The following is a 27,447-nucleotide window of genomic DNA, read 5'->3' on the forward strand; positions in this document are numbered from 1 at the left end:
TTTATCAGTGAGAATATGAAGAGCTCCCTTTTGGTAGGATAATAAGTAAAGGTAAGTAATGAAGTGGGTTTTTTTAAGAACAAAATTTATGTTTATTGGGTAAGGCTATATATTTTTCTTTTTTCTTTCCCTGTGATTTGCATTTTCTTAAATATAAAAACCACTCACATTTTTTTTCACTTTATATTGTTTGGTACCTAAATGTTTTTCCTATCTGATGAAACAGTTGGGAAAGAGAGACAGACCAGGAAGCTACTTGAAATATTTCATGCCTGGAATAAATTTTCCTTGCTATAATCAGTACTATGCAGTTCTCTAGAAATTTTCTATTTATAAATATCTGCAGTCTTTTAAGTATTTTATATTTCCTAGATATATGAACTTTCCCCAGAAATAAATAAAGGTATTGCCCTCAATTCATTGTTTTTTAACTGTGGCTAACTCAAATGCCTGACTCATCCAAGACAAATAACTGAGGAAAACTGTAAAGAAGTTGTCAACAATCACGAAGAAAACTCCTGAGAAGCTAGAATCTCATATTCATCGATTCAACAAATATTGATTGACTGCTGTGCATCAGACCTCTGCTGAATAATGAGTAAGACTAACATGTCATTTTCTTAAGAAGCTGATGGAAAGCCAGTGAATCTAACCATCACACAGTACATCAGATGAGATGCAACGGTTCAGGGCTCCAGTGTGGAGTCATATGTGGGAAGAATGGGAGCACACTGCTCAGATTACCTTCCAGGGAGGGGTGTGCTGGTCAGCTGTGGGAGTGTGGGCAGAACACAGCTGTCCACATTCCAGCTGTCAGCAATTCCAGGCTCTGTCCCAGCTACTTTCAGTTGTCTCACTCAAGGTCACAATTCCTATCATGTCAGTCTGCATAGAACCAGGAGTCAAAGAAGAGGGAACAAGTTTCGACTGTTGTAGCCCAAAGCAGAAAACTCTGATGGGCAGTATTCATGTCAGAGCAACCTGCTAGCTGGTTTCCTACATTGTCATTTGCTCAGTCCTGGTCCCTTGCTTTCACTGGAGTTGATCCATAATAAACAGCTCACGTACTAAGCTCCCTCTCAACATCTGCTTCCAGAGAATGTAGCCAGCACCAAAGAGAATAGCAGACACATTTGACACAGTAGGAGGGAAGCCATCATAGAAAACATACCAGGAGATGCATGACCAAAACAAAGATCTAAGTGTGGATAGAGGTTAGCTAAGTCATTTTGAAAGATAAAGAAGAACAGAGGACAAAGGGACAGAGGAGAATATTTCAGGGGCAAAGTTCCAAAATTCTAGCAAAAGAGAAGTACAGAAATATAAGAAACAGCCAGGCATGGTGGCACATGCTTGTAATCCCTGCACTTGGGAGGCTGAGACAGGAGGATTGCACAGGCTCGAAGCCATTCTCAGCTACTTAGTGAGGCTCTCAGCAACTTAGTGAGACCCTGTTTCCAAATAAAATGTAAAATAGGTCTGTTAGTATAGCCCAGAGGTAGAAAGCCCCTGGGTTCCACCCCCAGTACCACACACACACACACACACACACACACACACACACACACACACACAAGAAATATAATAAGCATATTTTGCACAGGGAAAAGAAGTACAACACGTGAGATAGTTGGGAGTAATACCTGAAAGCACCTTGCAAGTCAATTTAAGGTCCAAAGTTATTGTAAGAAACCACAGGAGGACTCAGAAAAGGAATCATTCTGTCTGCAGTAGAGAGACCAACGCGCAGGTGGACAATGTCAGAGGCTGGTCACCCCAATAAGCAATTGATGGCCTCTGAGTAAGAGATTATGATTAAATAACCCAGAGTCAGGCCAGATGGGTAGAAATGAACAGACACAAGCAATACTGAGGCAATGGAATCAATAGGACATTCTGACTTGTTTGATAGAAGATGTGAGAGATAAATGGAAAAGTCTATGGTGCTGATGTGTTTTCTAGTTGAGGAAACAGGGTAGATGTTGGCACTATTTGCTGAGCTAGGAAGCATGAGAAGAGAATCCTTGGTAGGGAATATTTCAACTTTGGTCACAAGGCTGCTATAGAAATCTACTGTTCAAGAGGGAATCATCGGCATTATCAGCAAACTCTCCAAATATCATCAGAATGCTATTAACATACCACTATTTAACCACAACACCAGTGTATCAGCACATCATCAACATATGGACACTCACTGAAGCCAGAAAAAGGAGGAGGAGGAGGAGGAGTAAGGGAACAGGAGAAAAGAGGAGAGGAGAAGAGAGAAATCTTCAGTCTAGGCGGAAATTTAAGGAGCTCACTTTTTGAACTTCATAATGTCCATAGCGTCAGAAATAAGTCAGCTGCTGAAAAAAAGCCGGACTAGTAGACAAGGAGATTTGATAATAGAGAAGATTGTTTTGAAAGGAATTTGAAAATTAGGGAGAAGAGCTGTTGATAAAAGAAACAATAGAATCACTGCATGATCAAAAACAAACTTTTTCCTCCACTTCTGATTTGCTTTCTTCCAATCTAATAAATAGCAGGAGTGTTATTTGTCAGTGCAAGAATCTTCACCTTGTTTTTATGGGCACCTGGCTTCCACTTCTCACCTTGCAGTGTTTTATAAATTTGTACAGAATAAAGGAGAGAAAACTTGCCGCCCCTACTCCAAAAGAAAAGTTAAATTCAAGAAACTGATTAGACAAGCATAATGGTACAAGTCTGTAATCCCAGTACTTTGAAGACGGAGATAAGAGAATCATAGGTTCAAGACCAGCCTCCCAACTTGTAGAGAAACTCAGCAACTTAATGAGAACTGTTTTGAAAATAAATAAGGCTGTGGGCATATCTCAGAGATAGAATGGTCCTGCGCTCAATCCCCAGTACCACCAAAAAAAGAGAAGAAAAGAAAATGGTTTATAATGGTGCTAAAGAAGAGAATCCATAGAATTATAAATGGAGACATGCAATCATGGAAGTTTCCCAATCCTTTTATCCTTCTGTTACCTCTCAGAGGGAAAATTATCTATATAAGTTCCCTTTTCCGCTTTTTTCTTCTTTTTTGTTTTGTTTTGTGATACTGAGAATTGAATGCAGGACAGTCATTTCTGAGCTACACCTTCATTCCAATTTTATTTTATTTTGAAACATGGTCTTGCTAGGTTGGTGTGAGTCACTACTTGCTGAGGCTGGCCTCAAACCTCTGATCCTGCTGTTTCAGCCTCCCAGGTGCTAGGATTACAGATTCATATAACTTCTTGAGGTGCATCCAAGAGGATGAATTTCAGAGGACCAAACTATCTAATTAAAGAAGTTTTCAAATATAAGGTAGTCCACAACAGGGCATCAGAGGAAACTTTAGAAGTTGCAAGCTATATTTAGAAAGCCAGCACAGTTCTAATGAAATCTACAATTTGACGTTTCTTCATAGCTTTCACTGAGATTAAGCTATGTGTGAGTAGAGCCACAAATAAATGGGTCATGTAGTATAAACACCTATGTTTCGTGAATAACCATTGTGGAAAAAGAGAATTTGTAAAACAAATATGTTGGAGGGCTGTTACTTATACTCTGAAATGATAGCTTGCAATTTTTCAGATTTCTTACTGAAGCACTTTGAGTAAAAATATGAAGAAATTTGGTCTAATAAAAACACTTAAGGAAGTTTATACCCTCTATTTTCATATTCTCTCTCTCTCTCTCTCTCTCTCTCTCTCTCTCTCTCTCTCTCCACACACACACACACACACACACACACACACACATTGTATTCTTTCCCCTTTTGCACAAAATTAGTAAATTTCTTGCACAATTTAAAACAGAACAAAGAACAGTTTATACACATGGATAGATTTCTATTTTGGTGTTTATTTGCATTTACATACAAGTTACTTTAGTATCTTTTACTTTTATGCAATCTGTATTTTCTTTCTCTAGATCAATAGTCCCCCCCCCAACCCTATGAACACTTGTTCTGTTCTTGGATACCTTTGACACAGTATATTGTCTATTCAACAACCCATCTCTTTCACCTTCAAAAATATGGAAGGATAAAGGGATTTTATGGAGGCTGAGGACATAGATTTACTGATTAGTTTAAGAAGAAGAGTGCTTGAGAAAGAGCAATGTAATTCTAAGGCACTGAGTGTGTAGAAATTTATACCGTGGCTGTAAAAAATGGATATGTAACCCTATTGGCCAGAGTTGTATCATAGACCCACACTAGGGCCCTCACTGGCTAAGGGTTTCCTCAAGAGGAAGGCTGAGACAGAAAGATTTGCAGGTTCAAGACCAGCTTCAGCAACTTAGTGAGATGCTCAGTAAATTAGTGAGACCCTGTTTCACACACACACACACACACACACACACACACACACACACACACAATAGGGCTGGGAGTGTAGCTCAGAACTAGAACACCCCCGGTTCAATCCTCAGTACAAAACAAAACAAACAAACTGTAGGTGTATCTTGGAGGTAGAATACTCTTGGGTTCAATTCCCAGTAATCCTTCCAAAAAAATTCATTTATTCCTCCCTCATCCCATCTCACACAAACACACAGACCCTTCTATGTCTAGAGTTCTGACTCGGATCCTCATTTCTCACCCCATAAAAGCCATCTCATCTGCTCTTCCCATCTTAGAACTTTGCAGACTCTCGAGCACAACCTGATATATTCATGGCTTATCCTGTGACCTCCACCACCAATATCAGGTCACAGCGCTCTCCTGTGATCATGGACTGCACTAACTTTTAGGCTATTAAAAATATTCAACAGGTGACTTCGTTCCGAGTCATCCCACTATGTCACTCTGTGGCATAGTGCTTCACTCTAAGCTCTATCTTTCCCTCTTTCTAATGGTGCCAGTTACAACCTGTATTTCTATCTTTGTAATAATAAACTCATTTAGAAAATATTCAACAAATTATACAAATGCAATGTAATGTACATTGATTATATGACCATATCCCATCCATCTCACCAACTATCCTGTGTGTTAAGTAATATCACATTCACTTCACAGATTAAAACAAATGTAATTTAGAGAGTGGTTGTAATTTCCAAAGATGGCACAGCTGGCAAGTGTCTAGTCAGGTTCTGATTCTAATGATTCTAACGCCAAAACCTGTGTTTGTAATCATTCAGACGTGTTCCTTAAATTAGTTCAAACAACGCAGTCAATGCCAACTTTCTAGACGGATACTTGGGCAGTCTCCACCACCACTACTCACCACCTCTATCTGTCCAGCCATATTAAAACTATTTTTTATTTCCCTAAAGTACTACAAATCTTTGCTTCTAAGTGCCACTCAAATACTCTTTCCAATCGGGTGTGTCCTTTGCACCTTTTCTTCCATTTAATAATTGGCAAAGGAACCATTTTAAGTATTGTCTCCTCCTTGTAGTCTTCCACATTCTCCCAGAAAGTGATATGCAAGTTTTCTTCTTCATTGATGCCCAGGCATTGTTATCCACCTAAAATAATAATGGTTATCTTTTCTTACCTACTTTGCTATGTGACACATAAGCCAAAGTGTTTTGCATACATAAATATACTCGATTCTCATAGAAAGCTCTTATGATATCTCAGTTTACAGAGGAAAGACAGTGCTCAGGCTGTATGATGCTATAACCATTTTGTTCTGTTTAATCTATATTCTACATTTTTCCCTTAGAACAGAGACTCTGCATGATGTGACTTTGAATACCTAAAACCTGGGCAAAAGCAAGCTTGTTTTCTTAAGATTAGATGAAAAACCATTTATTGAATTAAGAGCTGTAGGACCGTGCAGATGTGTATAAATACAATAAATGCTTTTGACCTTTTGTGCTCTGTTTTAAAACCCACAACATGGAAGTTTGACATAATTGCAAGTTCACCTTCATCTCCCCCCACTTTTTCCATGGGCTCCTTACCAGCATGAATCAGGCCACATTTGCTCTGGATTCTACATGCCTAGAACTGTTTCTCAGTGAGCAAACCAGAAGTTAAACTAATCATCAACGCGTTTGACTTTCTCCATTTTATTATATGCCATATGAATACTCAGGACAGAAAAAAATATTTTTATCAGGGAGGGAGAGGACACACTGGGAATATTCTACCTCTGTTCTTTACCTCTAGCCCCATTTTTTTTTTAAATTTTAAAGCAGAGTCTAAGTTGTTGAGGGCCTTGCTAAGTTGCTGAGACTGGCTTCCAACCTGTTATCCTCCTACCTTAGCCTCCCAAGTACTGGAATTACAGATGTGTACCATCATGCCTGGCTAGAAAGACATTTTTATTAAATTTCCATTGCCACATTCAGCACCAGAGGAACTGAAGTCACTACTTGGATTCAGTTTATTTTAGTCCTCCACATCTTCTCCTCTACCATATTCTGTGTAGTTTTCTTCAGAAGTCATGCAGTTGAGTAGAATGGAGATATGACTCATTAAAATAAAGCAACAATATTAGCATCTTTACTACAGTTTGAAAATGCAAGATAAGAATTCTGATTTAGAAAATATATTTCCTATAATGTTATTCTGCAACACTTAGCTAAAGCTTCCTCTTAGACTGACCAGCAATTGTTATGCTGTTTGGAAATCTTTATGCTTTGCCAGACACATTATAAGCTCTTTGATGGCAATTGTATTTTATTATGAAGAGTGCACATATAAAAATACCTAAAGACTGTTACAGTATCTCAGAGATATTCCAAATGTGTATTAGAAAATGAATTGTCTCTTTTAGCTGAACCTCTTAAAGGCATCCAATCTAGAGATGTTCTGGACACTTCAAAGGCACTGAATATTAATTAGATATCTGGGTATTATATACCAACAACTTTGAAGAATCCTAGAGGTAGCAGATTTGGAAACAGGACTAATAGCTCTAAAGGAATAAGAAATAATATAAGAAAAGAAGCATTGCTCATGGATTTACAGTTAGGTACATTTTAATTTACTGCACAGGAGACAACAGAGGTAAGGTCTTGGTTCCCATGAGAATGACACTGCTGAGAACATTTGATAGATAACAAAACTAGACCTCAAGTCCAGCACTGGAAACCAGCATAAAAGCTTTGAGTCTGAGCTTGTTTTGCCCTCTGTCACATCTGAAGGCTCCGGGCTGTGCAAGAGCATGTTCAAAAGGGGATCAGCAGAAGAAAATTGCTGAAATATCTGATGTCTGCAAATTTTCTGAAGAGCTGTTTACCAACCCAAGTGGAAAGAGCAGAGGATGGGGAAAGGAGGCCGCAGAGACCCCCGAGGGCTTTTGTTCTCTAGTCTTTCATCCTCTGCTCCCTCTTGTCTCTGCTCTGTGCTCATGAGTTCTTCTCTCTGTCCCCTATTTGCTTTCCTTCTTTCCTTTCCTTGTAATTCCCCATCTTTTTTCAATTTTCAATATTTTATCTAAATTGTTATAAAACACAACTTTAAAGACTTATAAGTAAATCTAGAATAAAGTAGATCATTTTTATGCAAGTGTAAATAAATTGGGGTTATAATAACATACTTACAAACTATTGAAGTTTCATTTTAATAGTTTTGACTCAATTTTGAAAGCATATGAAATGAATATATATTTTCCTGCCACTCTAAAAATCTACAGCAATTTGTGACTGGAAAAAAAAAGTTACCACTTCAATTTAGCCTCAAAGTTTATTTTTGACAGATTTGTCTTCGGAAATTGATTTCTCTGCTTGTAGACCTTGAAAGGGAATTGCCTCAAATAACCCTATGTCTTAGAATATGTTATATAACAAAAATAAACATTAAGAATGATTTCTTTATTTTTTTCTCCTTATTTGTTATTTGACTGTCCTAATTTCTGCTTTGGATTCTGTTCTTCACTGCAGAGAGCTCAATATTACATTATTGTTCAATAGTTTAAATTATTTAAAGTATGGTAAATTCAGCACTAAGGAATGAAGATCAAAATCAGCTCATCCATAGGTATGGTTATATTTTAAAAACTATCAAAAATCAACATAAACAAAGACTTCAATAATAGAGAAACTGTCATAAAAAGACTGTTAGAGAATAATCAACCTTATAACCAGTATACATTCAACAACCATGGAAATATGATTGAAGAACAGTAAAGTTCATTTAACTGTTCAGTGTAAAACATTGGTAGAACTACCTTAGAGGGGAAGGAGGAAAAACAAAATGGAAAAAAAACATAAATACTAATTCTCTGTGCAAGAGTGGGGAAAAAAAAGTTGAAACTGTCAAAAGAAGACAAAGGTGTAAAGTATATTATCTCTACTTAAGTTTTTCATCTTTACTTATTTTTAGAAAGATCTTTTAAGAATTAATATGCTTTAAGATTATGAAATACTTGTTAAACTTAATAATTGTCTTTTGTGGTCTCAAATTTTGACAAAAATTAAAATTTGCTACTTAAAAATAATGTTTTAACTGGACTGCTTCGAACCACGGATCTTTGAGACCCCCAAATTTAAAGCTTCTTCATACTCGGGAGGCTGCACCCCACGGTTCTGTGAGTGTCACCATGTCACAAAACAAATATATTAAACTCTATCATAAACGCTATGGATATCGTTTGGATTACCATGAGAAAAAGAGAAAAAAATAAAGTCAAGAGGCTCATGAATGCTCAAAAAAGGCAAAAAAAAAAACCCCACCTTATATACCTAAAGGCTAAGCTCTACCATAAGCAGCACCATGCTGAGAAAATACAAATTTAAAAGACTATTAAGATGCATAAAAAGAGAAACACCAAACAGAAGAATGATGACAAGTCTCCACAGGGAGCAGTGCCCGCCTATCTACTGGACAGAAAAGGACAATCTAAGCCAAAGTACTTTCCGACATGATTAAACAGAAACAAAAAGACAAGGCGGGAAAACGGGAAGTCCCTCTGTGGAAAGTTCATGCCCAAGGAAAAACAGAAGTATTAAAGGTGATTCTAACAGGAAAGAGGAAAAAGCAGGCACGGAAGAGGATGGTTCCTAACATCTGCTTTGTTGGAGATGGCTTTAGGAAAAAACCACCTAAATATGAAAGATTCATTAGGCCAATGGGCTTACATTTCAAGAAAGGCCCACGTAATATCCTAAACTGAAAACCACCTTTGCCTGCCAATACTTGGTGTGAAAAAAAAAAAATTCTTTGTTCCCACTCTTTACAACTTTGGGTGTTATTTCCAAAGGTACAGCCACTGAGGTGAAAATGAGCAAGCTGGGCCTTTATAACACAAGCAGGCAATGGTTATTTGGAGGAAATACGCCCAGGTTAAAACAATCCTGAAAATGATAGCTTCATAAACACAATCTTACTGGTTTAAAAGCAACTTCGTACAAGTAACTCCAACTACAAAACAATCAGAAAAACTACCACTGCTGTGATGTTTCTTAGTAACTACCAAACAGCCTTAACGTATTTGTTGTTGTCAACATCAAAAAAACTATTTATTAAACTATAGACAAAATTTTAAAAAATAATGTTTTATAAGACTATATTTACAAAATTTTTATTTCATCATCTACTTCTGTTCATATTTATCTCTATAGATGTTCAGAGGAAGCTATGTAGACATAGCTAGGGATGGAGACATGCTGATACATGGAGATATATTGATGTTAATATACAAATGCTATAACTGAGCAATGAAGGCCATCAAGTGCCATGTGCCACTATCACTAGGACTACATTATGATGTGATGCTATAATGCGCCAACAAAAGTACAAAAATAAAGCGAATAAAAATACATAAATATGAACAATGTTCTTTCTCAACATGAAAATTTGAGGGAATATGTTCCAAGGTTTTACATTTGCACATTATAATGCATGAAACCAAGTATTCTGCAATGCAGAATAGCTAGATATGATTCTCTAAAATGCAAGGATTAAGATGACATTTAACCCAGGTATCCTGGAAATAATTATTGGAGAAGTTTTACTAATTGATAAGCCTAAAGCAAACAAAAGGAACTATGTCTAAATAATTGTTGCAAAATGGTTCATGAAACAAAGTAGAAATGTCAAAACTCAGAAAAATCTAAAAGAATATATTTGTTCTTGTTTTTACAGATTTACAAAATCGACATGAACCTGTATTATAAATGTCAAGAGTTTCTTTGGGGCATGGTGGGGCATATCAGTGCTTATGGGTCTGAGACAGGAGGATCACAAGTTTGAGGCCAGCCTCAATAACTTAGCAAGACCTTGTTTCAAAAAATAAAATTAAAAAGGGCCAGGGGTGTAGCTCAGAGGTAGAACGCCCCTGGGTTCAATCCTGGTACAATAAAAAAAAAAAGTAAAAGTAGAAGTAAAATGAAAATGCGTAAGACATTTTATATTAAACAAACAGATAGAGATACATATATATCTAGCAAATGGTTCAGATTTATTTTTATTTTATGCTTAGAGAAAATGCTATTCAGTAAAATTCTAGAAAATTTGAAACTTTGATTTATCATTAGTAGAATTTAAACTGACAGTAATAGTTGGGTCTGGGAGTCAATCCAGAATTATGTGAGTAATAAAACTGTCCTCAAAGCTTTCATTTCCAAGCCATTCCTCATTTCTTAACCATGTCATTATCATTATTAAAGGATGCTTTGCTCTTGTTGGTGACATGGAGGGATGCTGTTGACAAGGTGACTGTAACTACGTACTGATGCCAACAGCAGCCTGAGCCACAACACATGCAAGGCTGAAAATAATGGATAGGTCTTTCAGCAGCACTTAAATGTTTAATATCCTCAGAAAGTTCACATTACAAGCATTACTTCTAATTATAATATTTTAGAGATGTACAGTAATAAATAGAAATTTGAAAAACACAGTACAGCAAACAGAAGCAAGCACCAGTGATGGCTCTTTACAAATGAGATGCTATATTGATGTTGATTTCATATTCTAGATAGTGTTGTAAAAATTACTTTGACAAATAGTTTGGAAACAACCTTATCTGTGGAATAAAATAGAATTATCCATTTAAGAAATTACAATATATTCTTATTAATGAACATTTTTGCCATGTTAAAAGAATCTGTTATGCATTTTAACTTGTAATTTTTGTTGGAAGAAAACAGTGTAAAATGGTGCTGGGCGTGGTGGCACACGCTTGTAATCCCTGCGCTTGGGGGGCAGAGACAAGAGGATCACAGGTTCAAAGCCAGCCTCACTGGCTTAAGTAGTCCCTGTTTCCAAATTAAAAAAAAAGATAAAATAGGTCTGGGAGTGTAGCCCGGAGGTAAGGGTTTCCAGGAACCTTAGTACCACCAAAAACAAAAGAAATAAAACAGTGCAAAATGTACTTATGCCTGAAATGTATACAAATTTATATAATTATTTTCCACTCCAGATAAATGCAAGTATCTTCAGTCAATATAATAAGAGTGCGGCATGTCCATATTCTGAGACAGAAGGATGCAGTTTCAAGGCCAACTTCAGCAACTCAATGAGACTTTGAGCAATTTAGTGAGACTTTGTTTCAATTTTTTTTTCTTAAAAAAAGGGCTGGAGGTGTAGATTGCAGGTTGAATGCCCCTAAGTTCAGTCCCCACTATATTGGCATTATTTACATATGTGAGAACACCATTGCCAATCTCAATACCATGTATGAGGAAGAGGGTCGTGGAAAAGGACCTGGAAGAAGAGCTTAGCACGTGCTGGGTGAAGGTATGTGCAACGTACGTTATGATGTGAGACTACAGTACACCAGTAAGAGTATTTTTTTTTAAAGTATATTTTAAAAAGAAAGGAAAAGGAAAAAAAAAATAAAATGACAATTTTCCAAAATTAACAAAAGACAGCAAGCCCCGAGTCAAGGAGTGCCATGGTTAAATATAAACTACTGATATTTGTTCACATAATTATTTTCTTTATTGTCAAAAAGGTATTAAGCAAAAAAAAAAAAAAGTCTCCCCTTAATCCTTTGGCATAGCAAGACGACTGGACACAGGCAAACTCCTAGAAGCCGTAGCCTATACCTGGCTGTCTTCATGTCTGAGTTTCCCATTTGCTCTTTGAACCACCATGCAAACTCAATAGCAACCTCCGAGAAGCCAACGCACTCCATTTTCAGCGTAGCTTCCCTACAAAAGTTCTTGTCTTTTATGATGCAGGCTTTTTGATACTTTTCCTTACTCAGTTTCCATTAACAGCACTCTCTCCTGGTTCTTCTCTAGCTTTTTCAGTTTTTTTAAGAGCCAAGTCTTCTACATGACCCTTAGTTAATATTGGACAGTCTTGCCCATACCTGTAGGGTCAGAAATAGCACTTGTGAGCTGGGCATGGTGGTGCATGCTTGTAACCCCAGTACTTGAGAGGCTGAGACAGGAGGATCACAGGTTCATGGCAAGCCTCAGCTACTTAGTGAGTCCCTCCACAACTTAGCAAGACCCTGTTTCCAAAAATAAAGAATAAAAAACAGGGCTGGGGATGTAGCTCAGAGGTAGAATGCTCCTGAGTTCAATCTCCAGTATCACAAAAAAAAATTAGGAATAGCACTCAAATAGCACTCCCAAGTGCTGAAATCCGGGAAACTAAACTCAGTTATGTATGGTCAAACTCACTGCCCATTTTTATATCTCATTCTGATGAAATACATCAAATTCCTTTGATAACCAGTTCAGAAACTTGAAATTATAGGTTCCTCTTGTCTCACTATCTCAGGCTTTGAACTCTTAGTATTTGGGGGATTTTCAGATACTTAGTTTTGCACAAAGATTTGATAGAGAATCGGGTTATGCTTTCAAATTGTTTAAAAAAACACCAATAAAATCACAAAAAATTAAATAAAATATTTAATTATAAAAATAAATAAAATTATTTAAAAAATTATTCTGAGTGAGGCAAGATGGTGCACACCTATAATCACAGTACTTGGGAGACTGAGACAGGAGGATTGCAAGTTCCAGTACAATCTCAGCAACTTAGTGAGAACCTATTTTGAACTTTCTAATGCAGTGATTTTGGAAAAACCTAACTTTATTTATGTACATCTACATTTCAAATGTCACAGAATCATTAGAAACAAGAAGATATCTCAATTTAATTTTCTCTTATAGTCTTAAGAAAATATGATATTGAATTGTTTGACCTACAGCCGAAATAAATATTATGAGACAACAGACTGACAATATCTTTTGTCTCTGCAAAACTGACATGTTAAATTTACTTCACAAAAAATGTATTCATATTCTGAGTCTCCAAAGCATAAAGATATCAAATTCTTTGGCCTGTGCTCTCCAAGTTGGCTTCAAAAACTGAATACCCTCCAACTGACTTCAAAAAATGAGAATCCAGTTTCCAAAGTCACATCCTGATAGATGCTTACTTATTCTAAGAAGCACATGGAAATCTCCATCTACTTATTTCGGCCTCTGCAAAACAAGGGCTCGCCATTGATCCTGATGAAGCCATTCATCACGCTGTGCAAACGTATGTGAAGTTTGGTCTTGATGGGGACAAAACATAAATACATCCTGGTAATGGTGATAAAACTAATCAGTCATATCACGGAGGAGCCCAAAGAATAATAACTTCAGAGTTGGCAACTATAGAAGAAACCTTTGACAAAGTTTAATTTGTAAAACCAAATAGCATTACAAAAATGAATGATACTGGTTGTCTCCAAATTTTATTATAATATCCAAATCCAAAATGACAAGTTTATTTTTGCCAATAATCCTAAATGTACCAGGATTTCATTTTGGCTTATGGAGGTAGATTTATTTTACTCATGGAATTATTAAGGTGAAAAATCTTAGATGATGTAAGACTCATCATACCAAAGCTGATGTTTCCTGACTTGGGAAACCAGCCTCTGCAAATAAAGTCATCAATCAGTGTGGCCTTGAAAGTGGCGAGCTTTACGCACATCACAGAATATTCATTGCTTTAATCATCGCAACAGGAAATGTTTTGAAGCTAACAAAACAGGTTGCAAGGTATACTTTTATTTATTTCAGTAAAAGCTTACTTTATATCACTTTTCTGCTATGTTTTCAGTGCACCTATTCATCACATTTTTAAAATGACCCTGAACGCTCAGAACACTGGGCCAAAAATAAATAAATAAATAAAATTTGAGTTCTTCCATAATAGACACTTAGTCTCTAAAGTCTACATTTTAACATTAAGGAAGGATCCATTAGACTATACTCCAAGCAAAGAAAGAAAAAAGACAGGAAGGAAGTATCAGAAGCCCTAGAAATAGCCGGGCGTGGTGGAGCACGCTTGTAATCCCCGCGCTTGGGAGGCAGAGACAGGAGGATCGTACTGGTTCGAAGCCAGCCTCGCTGGCTTAAGAGACCCTGTTTCCAAATTAAAAAAAAAAAAAAAAAACATAAAATAGGTCTGGGAGTGTAGCCCGGAGGTAGAAGGGCTTCCAGGAACCCCAGTACCACCACCACCAAAAAAAAAAAAAAAGAAGAAGAAGCCCTAGAAATAAAGAAAGGATGCAGGGCATGGTAGCATACACTTGTAATCCCAGCATTTAGGAGGCTGAGACAGGAGGATCATGATTCATGGACAGCCTCAGCTACTTAGGCCCTTTGTAGCTCAGTGAGACCCTGTTTCAAAGAATAAAAAATAGGGCTGGGGGTGTAGCTCAAAGGTAGAATTCTCCTGGGTCCCATCTTTCGTACTGCAAAAAAATAAAAATGGGATTGATGTCACAGAATCAGAGAATATAAGTGAAGCTAAACATGACTGAAAGCTCGACATTTTTGTCTATAAATAAAGTTTATGCATTAATTTCTTATTAAAGAATACTTCTATGCTAGACTTGATGACACACACTTATAATCTCAGTACTTAGGAGGCTGAGACAGGAAGATTGCATGTTCATAGCCCAGCGTCAGCAATTTAGGCCCTCAATAACTTAGTAAAATATTTTTTCAAAATGAAAAAAAAATCATAGAGTTGGGGGTATAGCTCAGAGTAGAATGTTTCTGGGTTTAATTCCCAATACAAAAATGAAAAGAAGAACAGAAGGAGGAGGAGGAGGAGGAGGAGGAGGAGGAGGAGGAGGAGGAGGAGGAGAGGAAGAGGAGGGGGAATATTTCAACATTTGAATTTTATTTAAATAAAAACACAAACTTAGCCGGGCATGGTGGCGCACACTTGCAATCCCCACGCTTGGAAGGCTGAGACAAGAGGATCACACAGGTTCGAAGCCAGCCTCAGCTACTTAGTGAGGCTCTCAGCAACTTAGTGAGACCCTGTTTCCAAAAAATATATAAAATAGGTCTGGGAGTATGGCCCGGAGGTAGAAAGCCCCTGGCTTCCACTCCAAGTACCACCAAAAAAAAAAAAAGAAAAAAGAAAAAAGCTAGAGCTGGGCACAGTGGCGCACACCTGTATTCAGTAACTTCAGTTACTAGGGAAGCAGAAGCAGGAGGATCACAAATTTTGAGGCCAGCCTGGGCAATGTAGCAAGATCCAGACTGAAAATGAAATTTTCAGAGCACTCTTCTAGCATTTGTGAGGGTCTGTGTTCAATCCCCAGTACTGGAAAACACACACACACACACACACACACACACACACACACACACACACACGAATGATCCCAGGTATTTACAATAGAAATAAAAAGTCACAGAGACAACTCCAGAGTGATCTCAAAGAAAGCAGGGCATTACAATTTCATAAGTACTCTTACTTAATTTTTTTTATGCCAGTCTCTACTTTTTCTTCACTCATGCTAAACCAGTAAGAAAATGGTAGTAAGAACAAATGAGGGGATTTGGAAAGAGGGAAATTGAAAAAGCTGGGAAGAAATTTGGGAGTGGGAGGTAGGAAAGATGGAGCAGGGGGAAATAAAACAAAGGAAAGAAGGAAAATATTCTCTTTGTAGGAATAAGAGGATATAACTCTTCTGGCTCCTTCTCAAGGTCTCAAAATCAGATAAAATGAGTAGTAGTAGGTTGCAAGTCAGCTCACGTTTATGGCTAATGTCTTATCAGAACAAAGATTTCTGGTGCAGGGACTACATCTGAACTTCATTATAGATTCTGCCCTATGAAAGCCAAATTCCATCCATAAATTATATAACCTCAATTCCTCTCCAAAGTGCTATTTATAGCAGAAAACTATCAGAGAGTACCTGGGTGATCTAAGCCTGGGAAGGAGAAAAGAAGAAAAAAGAAAAGAGAGAGAAAGAGAGAGAGAGAGAGAGAGAGAGAGAGAGAGAGAGAGAGAGAGAGAGAGAAAGGAAGGAAGGAAGGAAGGAAGGAAGGAAGGAAGGAAGGAAGGAAGGAAGGAAGGAGAAAGAAGAAAGAAAGAAAGAAAGAAAAAAGGAAAGAAAGAAAGAAAGAAAGAAAGAAAGAAAGAAAGAAAGAAAGAAAGAAAGGAGAAAAAAGGAAGAAAGGAGGAAAGGTAAGAAAGAATACAGAAAGGAGGAGAGGGAAGAAAGAGGAGGGATAGTAGTAAATCTCTATTTGGCAAATTATTTCTCTTGGGGAGAATTTAGTAGCTAAAACTTTATTATGTATCTTTTAGATTAATGGGTTTTTATTATTTTATTATTTTTATTATTTTTTATTTTTAACAAAATGTTAAACTATTGAATTGAATAGCACTCTTTTTAATAGACAAAAATATCCCAATAAAATACTTTTTTATCAAAAAAGTACATCTGTTGTACTTTTCCTCTTTCACAAATGTGTAAATGCCTGTTGATTAAATAAAGACTGGTCATGCTAACTTCATAATTCTACAGAGAAAAAACTTAATCTTTACATAAATACTTAAAGGTTTACTGTTATAAATTATTTTAACCATATATATGTTTGTCTTGCCACAACATCAAAAGAGTGAGGTTTTCTAATAATTGCTGTAATAACTACATACATGTTTGCATTTTCTTTTTAAGCTAAGAATTAAATACAGAGGCACCCTACCTCTGAGCTTCACATCCACCCTTATTAATTTTTTTTTTATTTTAAAGCAAGGAATCCTCCAATTCCTGAGGATGGCCTCAAACCCTGCAATTGTCCTGTCTCCATTTCTAATTACTGGAATTATAGATGTGCACTACCAGACCTGGCTCATGTTTGCATTTTTATTAATTAACTGCATATGGGTTATGGGAACAAATATTTTTCTAAGAACTTTAGAAAAAAAGTAAATCATACCATTTTTATAATTCATTTTAAGTGTGCTTTGCAAAATCTCAATTAGGTAGCTTATTTGGGATCTATTCTCCAAGGTATTTTATAAGAGAAGAGAATGCAGTACTAATAATTACTTTCTAGGAAGCAATCAAATATGCTCCCAAGAGCAATTTCTATTGATTTGAAAATATGACATACAACTCTTAAAACTCTGTTGTGGTGCTCTTTTATTTTAAATTTTATTTAGTTATTGCTGTCCATCACACAGTGCACACTGTACCCAATGTCTCCTGTTTCCTCCCCTAAATATATACCACTCATTCACTTTAGACTTTTCTCTTTGTGTTACTAAATAATCACTTTTTAAGCCAGACATGGTGGCACACATCTGTAATCCCAGTACTTGGGAGTCTGAGGATGGCCGAAGTCTGGAGGCTAGGCTCAGCAATTTAGCAAGGCCCACAGCAACGTAGCAAGACCTGCTCAAAATAAAAAAATTTAAACAAGGCTAGGAGTGTAGCTCAAAGGTAGAATGGCTCTGGGTTCAATTCTCAGCACCTCAAAATTAGATAAATAATAACTTTTTGTTATTTAAACCAGTGACAGTTCTGTTTATATAAATATTGAAAAAGAATGACAAATATTTATAAAATTAATGTTATAATATTCCCATTGTTCCCAAACATCTCAGTTAATTCACAGTAAATAACTTTGAATTGGAAGTATTCAGCAGGATATGAAATACCTAAAATAATGATCAGAAGACAGAGAGAACATGTAATATATAGCCCTATAAAAACAAAAGCAAAAAGATAATAATAAAGTCCAATATATTGGAAATAGATATAGGAAATATGTCCAAGGCAAAAGAAAGAATAATAAAAACTAGAAATAATAAAACCTGTGAGAAAAAAGTAAAACACGGTTTACAGAGGGATTTGTGCCCACAAAAAATAAATCAATGCCATGATTAAGTAGGCAGGATACTATTCTTTTTATTTTACAAATGATGAAGCTAAAGTCATGAGATTTATGTTAATATCCTAAAGTCACAGTGTTATTAGTTTCCAGAAACAAGCTACAAAATCAGCCATTCTAACTCCATCATCAGTGCTCATTTTAATCAGTATCTTATTTTCTTATATAAAAGTAAAACTAATTTCCACAAAAATGTGTATGAAAAATATGTTTTAACTATCATGCACCAATTAAAATTTAAAAAAAATTCAGAAACAATGTAAAGTATAAAATGTAAGGTTAGAAAGATTCCTTAAAATAACTCTATGAACTTTATTTCAGCTTTACTTAGAAGAGATCAAATTTTGTCTATTTCTATAAATTATTTCAGTTTATTAGAAAATATTATCTACCGAAGCAAAAAATGTAAGAGTGAACAATTATTCTTTCAAAGTATTTGACTTGTCACTTCCTTATTCTTATAAACAAACACTTCATTGGAGTTTAGAAAGACTGAAGAAAAGGGAGAGATCTGGATTCATGTTCTGTGACTAGCATCCCAGAATAACTTGGAGCACTCCAAAGTCTTCTGGATTATCTAGACTCATTGTCCCACTGAATCCATCTGAAACTAACTTTGACAACTTCAGTCTTTCACATAGAAATTCAGAATTTCCCTCTATCTGGCTTGTCTTAATGTTAGTATTATACACCCAGTTTGTCATGGTGTATGATTGTCTTTATGTGGTTTTGAATGTGTTGCTAGTATTTTATTTAGCAGTTTTGTATCCAAATTCATCCAAGATATAGGCCTGTAGTTTTCTTCCTTGAACTGTCTTTATTTGGTTTGGGTATTAATGTGATTTTGGCTTCGTAGAATATATTTAAGAAGGTCCCAGAGGTTTTTTTCTTTTTTTCTTTTTCTTTTTCTTTTTCTTTTTTCTTTTCTTTTTTTTTTTTTTTTTTTCCTATTTCATGGAATAGATTGAGGAGTATTGGGATTAGCTCTTCTATAAAGGTGTTATAGAATTCACTTGGGAAACCATCTGGACCTGGGCTTTTCTTTGATGGTAGGCTCTTTATTGCTGTTTCAATATTTTTTATTGTTATTGGTTGGTTTAAATTTTCAATATCTTCTTGATTCAGTTTAGGAAGGTTGTATTTATCTAGAAAGTTGTCAATTTTCTCCAGATTTTCCATTTTGTTGGAGTATGGCTTTTCAAAGTAGTTTCTGATAACCCTCTGGATTTCTAAGCTGTCAGTAGTAATGTCTCCATTTTCATCTCTTCATAATTTGGGTTGAGTCTCTCTCTCTCTCTCTTTTTAAATTAGGTTGACTAGTAGTTTATCTATCTTGTTTTTTTTTTTAAAGCAGCTGTTGGTTTTGAGGATTTTCTGTATTTTTTTTCTACTTCATTATTTTCTGCTCTGGTTTTAATAATTTCCTGCCTTCTACTGGTTTTAGGATTAGATTGTTCCTGGTTTTCAAGGGCTTTGAGGTGTGACATTAGGTTATTTATTTGATGATTTTGTTTTTCTTATGTGCGCACTCAGTGCTATAAATTTTCCTCTTAATACTACCTTCAAAGTGTCCCAATGGTTTTGATATGTTATATTTTTATTTTCATTTGTTTCTATAATTTTTTTAATTTCACCTCTGACATCTTCTATGGCTCATTCTTCATTCAGAAGTGTGGTGTTCAGTCTCCACATGTTTATGTGGTTTCTCTGATTCTTCTTATAGTTGATTTCTAATTTCATTCCATTATGGTCTGAAAAGACACAGGGAAATATGTCACATTTTTAAAATTTGTTTGTGCTCACTTTGTGGCCCAGGATATGATTTATTTTGGAGAAGGTTCCGTGAGCAGCTGAGAAAAATGTAAACTCTTCTGTAGTTGGGTGAAATATTCTATATGTGTCCAACATGTACATTTGATTAATGGTGTTCTTTAGGTCTGAGGCATCTTTATTGACCTTTTGTCTGAAGATTGGTCTAATGGTGTGAGGGGGTATTAAAGTCTCCCAGTACTATTGTATTAGGATTTATTTGAGACTTAATGTCACAAAAAGATTGTTTTATGAAAGTAGCTACATCTATGTTTGGGGCATAAATGTTGATTATTGTTATTTCCTCTTACTGGATTGTTCCTTTTACCAGTAAAAAATGACCTTCTTTGTCTCTTCTAATAAGTTTGAGCTTGAATCTGACTTGTCCTATATCATAGTTGCTACTTCTGCTTGCCTTCAAGTTCTGTTGATATAGATTACCTTGCTCCAGCCCTTTATCTTAAGTTTGTTACTATCTTTACTTGTAAGATGTCTTTCTTGCAAGCAGCAGATAGATGGGTTATTTTTTTTTTAATCCATTTGCCACTTCGTGTCTTTTTATTGGGGGAGTTGAGGCCATTTACATTCAGTGTGATTATTGAGAGGTGATTTTTAATTTCTAACATGTTAAGATTTTACTTCAGTTTGAAATACTGTTTGTTCTTCTTTGCTTTGTTGTCTGGTGGGTGGAAATTCTTGTTTCTCTGGTTCTGGCATATATTACTTCTTTCTTCTTTGTAGTTAATCTCTTTGAGTATTGTCATTCAGCTTCTGTTTGCCATGGAAGTTTTTATTTCCCCATCTAATTTGATAGATAGTTTTGCTGGGTAGGAAATTTTTGACTGCAAGTTGTTTTCTTTCAAAGTTTGGAATATGTTATTCCAGGCCCTTATGAATTTTATGACTTGGTTTGAGAAGTCTGGAGTGATTCTAATTGGTTTGCCTCGGAATGTCACTTGGCCTTATTTTTGTTGCCTTTAAAATTCTTTCCTTGGCTTCTACATTAGTCTCAGGGGAGTTCTATAAGTTTCCCGAACCTGTGTATCGACCTCTTGCCCTATGTTTGGAAATTTTTCTGCTATTACTTCTTTGAAGAGATTGTTGAGCCCTTTGGTTTCACCTTCTCTTCTCTCCTCTATGCTGATTATTCTTAGGTTAGCTTTCTTAAGATGGGCCCATATTTCTTCAATGTTCAATTCCTGCTGTCAATTGTTTTTTCTAAGTTATAAATTATGTGTTCATTTCTGCAGTGGTCATCTCCTAGGAGCAAGTTTCTATTCTCCATGTGGTCTAATCTATTGTGTATAGTTTCAATTGATGCCTTTACTTCAATGATTGCATCCTTTATTTTTTTTAGACTCTCTCTAAATTCGTTTTCAGAAATCCTGCATTATTTCTATAGTTACATTCCTTATTTGATCTTCTGGAGATCTCTGCATTTCTGGGTTATCATGTTATCTTATTATGGGGTTGTGGGAGCTCATTGCTTTGTTGTTGTTCCTCCTTCCCATCATTTCAGAATTTTATAAATAACTTTATATTAGCTAGGTATACTTGTAACCCCAGTACTTGGGAGGCTGAGAAAGGAGGATCACAGGTTCTCAATCAGCCTCAGCTACATAGTGAAGCTCTCCACAACTTAGACCCTGATTCTATATGCCGGGTGTGGTGGTGCACACTTGTAATCCCTGTGCTTGTAATCTCCGCGCTTGGGAGGCAGAGACAGGAGGATCACTCAGGTTCAAAGCCAGCCTCCCTGGCTTAAGAGATCCTGTTTCCAAGTAAAAATATAAAATAGGTCTGAGAGTGTAGCCCAGAGGTAGAAGGGTTTCCAGGAACCCCAGTACCACCAACACACACACACACACACACACACACACACACACACACTAAACCCAAACAAAAAAACAAACAACAACAAAAAGCCAGGCATACACTGTCACATACAAAAAAAAGAACAAAAAACCAAAACAATCTCAAAAATGAATTACTGTGAATTTACAAATAAATAACTATTCAGCAGATAGATCCTCTGCAATCTCTCTCTGTGTTGATACCAAGTGCCACCTGCACCTTGTCCTCTGTGAGTCTGGTTCTCTGACTCTTCTGTCTATTTAGATGGTCGGTATGAATGAGGCTGGATTTAATATTGAGGGAGGGTCACCCTCCACACTTTCCATAGATTTGCCATCTAAGTCTCTTCCTTCATCTTCTTGTTTTCCTTTTAGTCTCTGGAATCTGGTGCTGTAAGGCAAGATGGCACCAGTGTGATGCCCACCACCGCAAGACAGGCAGATTTATTTTCTGCTTTCTGGTTGTTCTCATCTTTTTTTTCTCTGTCCCTGGTATTTATAGTTTTTATTCCTCTACTGACAGTATTTTCTGGCTATGTAAAGTGCTGTTTTTAAGACAATGGAGATTGGGTGTCAGCAGGACTCATAAATGCTGCTTTTATTGGTAGCCATCTTCCAAATTTTTTAATCATAAAATCAGTGATTTATGTTTTGCTATCTGTGAATTTAATCAGTTTAATAGGAAAACTGGGTTTTTAATATTGTATTTAAATTCTATTTTTATTATATCCTATGCATAAGAAACATTCATGGGATTTTTATAAGATATTATAAATAATAAAAGTAACACTAATCTACTCATGAAAAAACAAAAAATTTTGTCTACCATTTTTTCTGCTTTTAAACTTATTTGATTTGAATGACACAGATTTTACATCCAGAATATTTGTGTTTAAAGCCCATCTACCTTGTTCATTAGATGTGTTCATAATGCTTAAGTTTTTTATAGATTAAGTGAAAGTAAAATAATAATACCTAACATTAAATGAGAATTGAATTAGTTAATAGTGTTTAGAGAAGGTATAAATTCTGTATAAATATTTATTGGCAAAATATTATTTCTGATAAGAATCACCCATATTTCTAGATTAATTTCAATCAGTCTTGTCAACTATGTTACATAGTTTGACTTAAAAATAATTAGAAGTATTCTAAGAATATAAAAGTAGATTCTGTGCAAAACCACATTACATTATTCCCATGCCCAACAAATCTGAGAAATAAGCCATCAAAAAAGGTATTATAAACTTGAATTTCTTTTCTTTCTAAGCAGAGTGATACTAAAGGGATCTTGGAACATCTATCTATAATAGCATTTATGTCTGTTATTGAGTAAATATAATGTGTACCTTACAAAGATAGTATGTCATGAATACTTAAATTTGCTTTAACAAACTTGTCACTTAAGAACCAATGATTTGTTTTCAGAAACTCTTTGTATTTTATCTTTTAATTATACAGAATTTTAATAAATTAGGTTAAAATTGAAAACTTTTGATAAGTAGTTCCAATTTCATTAAATTATCATTTTATCAAGGTATCTAATTATTCACTATGTAAATAAACTACATACTTGTAATAATAACACACATAACAAGAATCTATTAATCTCAATCATGTATACTCTTGGCTTCATATGCCTATCACATGGTGGGCATAAGTAGATTTGAATAAATTAACAAAATAAAATATACAGATGTTTCATTACATTTTGGAGATTTTAGTGAGATTCAGAAACCAAGAATAAAATTTAATTCTCTAGTAAGAAGAAAATGTATCATTTGTTTAACACATAATCCTTGGATAACATTTTTTCCCTTAACTTTCTTGAAAATTCTGCTTTGAATGATTGTTTTGAGAAATCTGAAGCCAGGTTAATTCTCTTGCCTTTAAAAACTATTTGATCTTTTAGTTTAGCAATCTTAATAATTGCTATTATTTTTATTTGTATTTTTACTCAGCCATTAAGAACAAAATATTGCTGTTCACAGGAAAATGGATAAAACTCTAGAATATCATACTAAGCCGGTACAGCCATTCTCAAAAATCAAGTAAATGTATGTTTTCTTCTCTATGTGGAAGATAGAGGGCTTTTTGGAAATAAGGGCAACATTAGATTGATAAGCAGTCTCTCCAGAGAAGTGAATGAGGGGGATCAGGGGACAGGAGATGAAGCCATATAAGTGTAATACTAAAAATAATGCTCTACATGTATGCAAAATTACCAATACCAAAACACATGTTTGGGAATGGGGGTGAAGAGGGGAAGAACCCAGTGGACAGAGCACCAAGAAACCGTGTACATGCATCTCTCTGACAATCTGTATCCCAATATAATGTAAAATTTACAAGGCATCAACAGTTTTAAAAAATCTTTATTTTTAAAGCCTCATGAATTTTCTAAAATATATTTTCTGGTTGATTGTTCCAAGTCAATTTTTTTAGGTAACCAAAGAGCTAAATCTAAAGAGATTACAGTTTCCTTTTTTCAAAAAGTCTTCTTCAATTATATTTTTTATGTGCTTGTTCTACATAATTGTCTTGCATTCTTTCCTCTTCAGAGCTCTCATTCTACATCCTTTGAATCTTATCTGCCTTCTTCAACTTCAAATGCTTTCTAACAATTTTTATGCTCTTCTTTATATTATAATAATTCTCTTAAATGTTCTCTCCTTTTGTTTAGTGTCCCTTATTAATTATTACTTAAATTTATTCTCCAGTGAACACTCTATAATTACTTTGGGCTTCACCATTATTTCTGATGCTGTGCTATTTCCTCCCTTCAAATAATTTTCATTTTCTTTCCGTTTTTTGGTAGTTTTATAATTTGAATCTACAAATTACTTTTTCTTTTTGTGGTGGTACTGGGGTTCCTGGAAACCCTTCTACCTTTGGGCTACACTCCCAGACCCATTTTTATATTTTTATTTAAAAACAGGGTCTCTTAAGTCAGCATGGCTGACTTTGAACCTTCATGATCCTCCTGTCTCCGCCTCCCAAGCTGGGGATTACAAGTGTGCGCCACCATGCCCAGCTCAAATTACTTATTTAAATGATATTTCCTATCTCCATCAGTTCAGATGAAGAAATTAGTTCAGCTTAGAGTGTTTTGTTATATGTTTCTTCTGTTTAGCGTGTGGGAAGAATTTTCATCAGTTGAAATATTTTCATTCCATTTTTAGGTTTCTTCTTGGAACCATTTTAAATGTAATTCACGGGATTTTTCCTTCTTACTGGGGTTTTGGAAGATAGTGTTCCAAAGGCAAGAGAATTTATCTTGGCCAGTTTGATGGAGCTTGGAACCCAGGGGCACTCTCCCTCCAAGCTACAGCCCAACCCTAATTTTTTAATCTATATTTTGAAACAGCATCTGACTAAGTGGCGAGGGCCTCACTAAGTAGCTGAGGCTGACCGCGATTTCTCAGACTCCCAATTACTGGGATTACAAGTATGTAATCCCTCACATTAATACCAAAACCAAATACAGTTCAAGGAAGAAAACTCCAGGCCTATATCTTTGATGAATTTTGATGTAAAGTTGCTAAACAGAATACTAGCAACACACATTCAAAACCACATAAAGAAAATCATACACCATGATCAGGTAGGGTTCATCCCAGGGATGCAAGGCTGGTTCAACATATGCAAATCAATTCATGCAATTCATCATAGAAACAGAAACAAAGACAAAAATCACATGATCATTTAAATACTGAAAAAGCATTTGATAAAATCCAACATCCAGTTATGATAAAAGCACAGCAGAAAATTAGAATAGAAGGAACATATCTCAACATCATAAAGACAATCTACAATAAGCCCACAGCCAACATCATATTAAATGGGGAAAAACTTCATGAATCCCCCCTAAAAATAGGAACAAGAAAAGGATGTCCATTATCACCACTTCTCTTCAGTATACTACTTGAGACTCTAGTCAGAGCAATAAGGCAAGAAAAGGAAATCAAAGGAGTACAAATAGGAAAAGAAGAACTCAAACTTTCACTATTTGCAGATGACATGATATATTTAGAAAGCCCAACAAACTCAACCAAAAGGCTTATAGAACTGATCAACAAATTCAGCAAAGGGTCTGGATACAAAATCAATCTTTAAAAATCAGAAGCTTTTCTGTATACCAACCATAAATCCACTGAAAAGAAAATTCAAAAAATACTTCCACTCAGGATTTCCCACAAAAACAAAAATAAAATATTTAGGAATATACTTAAACAAGGAGGTAAAAATCCTCTACAAAGAAAATTATAAAACATTGAAAAAAGAAATCGAAGATCTTAGAAGATGGAAAGATCTTTCATGTTCATGGATAGGCAGAATAAATATCATTAAAATGGCCATACTTCCTAAAGTGATCGATAGATTCTATGCAATGCCCACTAAACTAGCAAAATAATTTCTCACATAGAAAAATCAGTCCTTAAATTCATTTGGAACAAAAAAGAAAAACACTCAGAATAACCAAAGTAGTTCTTAGCAACAAAATCCATGCAGGAGGAATCATAATGCCTGATTTTAAACTATACTACAAGGCTATTGCAATAAAAACAGCATTGTACTAGCACAAAAGCAGATACATAGACCAATGGAGCAGAATAGAAGGCACAGAAACAAATCAACAGACTTACAGGCAATTGATTTTTGACAGAGGGGCCAAAAACATACACTGGAAAAAAGATAGCCTGTTCAACAAATGGCATTGGCAAAACTGGTTAACCATATGCAGAAAAATAAAAATAAATCCCACTTTCTCACCCCGCACAAGAGTCAATTCAAGATGGATCAAAGACTTGGAAAATAGAACAGAGACCTTGAGGTTCCTTGAAGGTCAGTTTCTTTCATGGAAAATAATGGTGGTGGTTGCTTTGGGGAGAGATGGGGCTACAAGTTCCTTAATTATTCCCTTCTTTCTTTCACAAACCCATGTTAAAGGGACACCTTCCCTTCTCTATTTAAAGGATTCTCTCCCCACAAAAAATGGAGGTTGTGACTTCCTGCTCTGCTGTCAGTCTACTTTCCTGTAGTATCCTTTTAAACTACAGGTCCTGCCTTGGCACTGATTATCAAACTGTCTTTCTGTATGTTTTTGTCTCTTCTTCCACTGGGACTTTAATGTCTTATGTTTCCTCCCCTGTCTTTTTTATCCAAGTAGCAGTAGCTACTGCTATGTTCCAACGGGGAGTTTATTTCTCTTTTTACAAGCAATGTGAAGCTTTTGGTATTCTCTACCTCCAAGGAAGGCTGAGAACATCAGTCAAATGTTGCTATATTTATTCTCCTTTGTTTGTTTGTTTGTTTGTTTTATGGTGATAAAAGAATGTTTGGGAAGACTTATCATAAGCTAAGCACCAGTATACTTCCACCTCACATTTTCTAACATAAAATTAATTTAACGTAGAATCAGTCAATTAGAGAGAGAGAGGTGTCCCCTTGGACATGACGTTATAAAGGAAAGAAAGGAATAATTAAGGATCTGGCAGCTACTCCTTCCCCACAGCAACAACCACCGTGGTCTTCCATAAACAAAACTGATCCCCATCAAATGCTTTTTTTTTACAGTATTAGGGATTGAACCCAGGGGCGGTCTACCTCCAAGCTACACCCCTAGCCCTATTTTTAAGTCTTTATTTTGAAACAGGGTCTCACTAAGTTGCAAAGAGCCTCATTAAGTATCTGAGGCTGGCTGCAAACTGTGATCCTCCTGTCTCAGCCTCCT

General features: G+C 35.6%; 1 pseudogene across 1 annotated transcript; it reads left to right on the forward strand.

The window, feature by feature from the left end:
- The first annotated feature begins 8,489 nt into the window (after nt 1-8,489).
- On the forward strand, nt 8,490-9,284 carry LOC308276164 (ribosome biogenesis protein NSA2 homolog; annotated as a pseudogene). Its single transcript has one exon. The product of its transcript is annotated as a ribosome biogenesis protein NSA2 homolog (transcript).
- Nucleotides 9,285-27,447: the final 18,163 nt, after the last annotated feature.

The sequence above is a fragment of the Muscardinus avellanarius genome, assembly GCF_963383645.1.
Source record: "Muscardinus avellanarius genome assembly, chromosome: 17".
Taxonomy (NCBI): Eukaryota; Metazoa; Chordata; class Mammalia; order Rodentia; family Gliridae; genus Muscardinus; species Muscardinus avellanarius.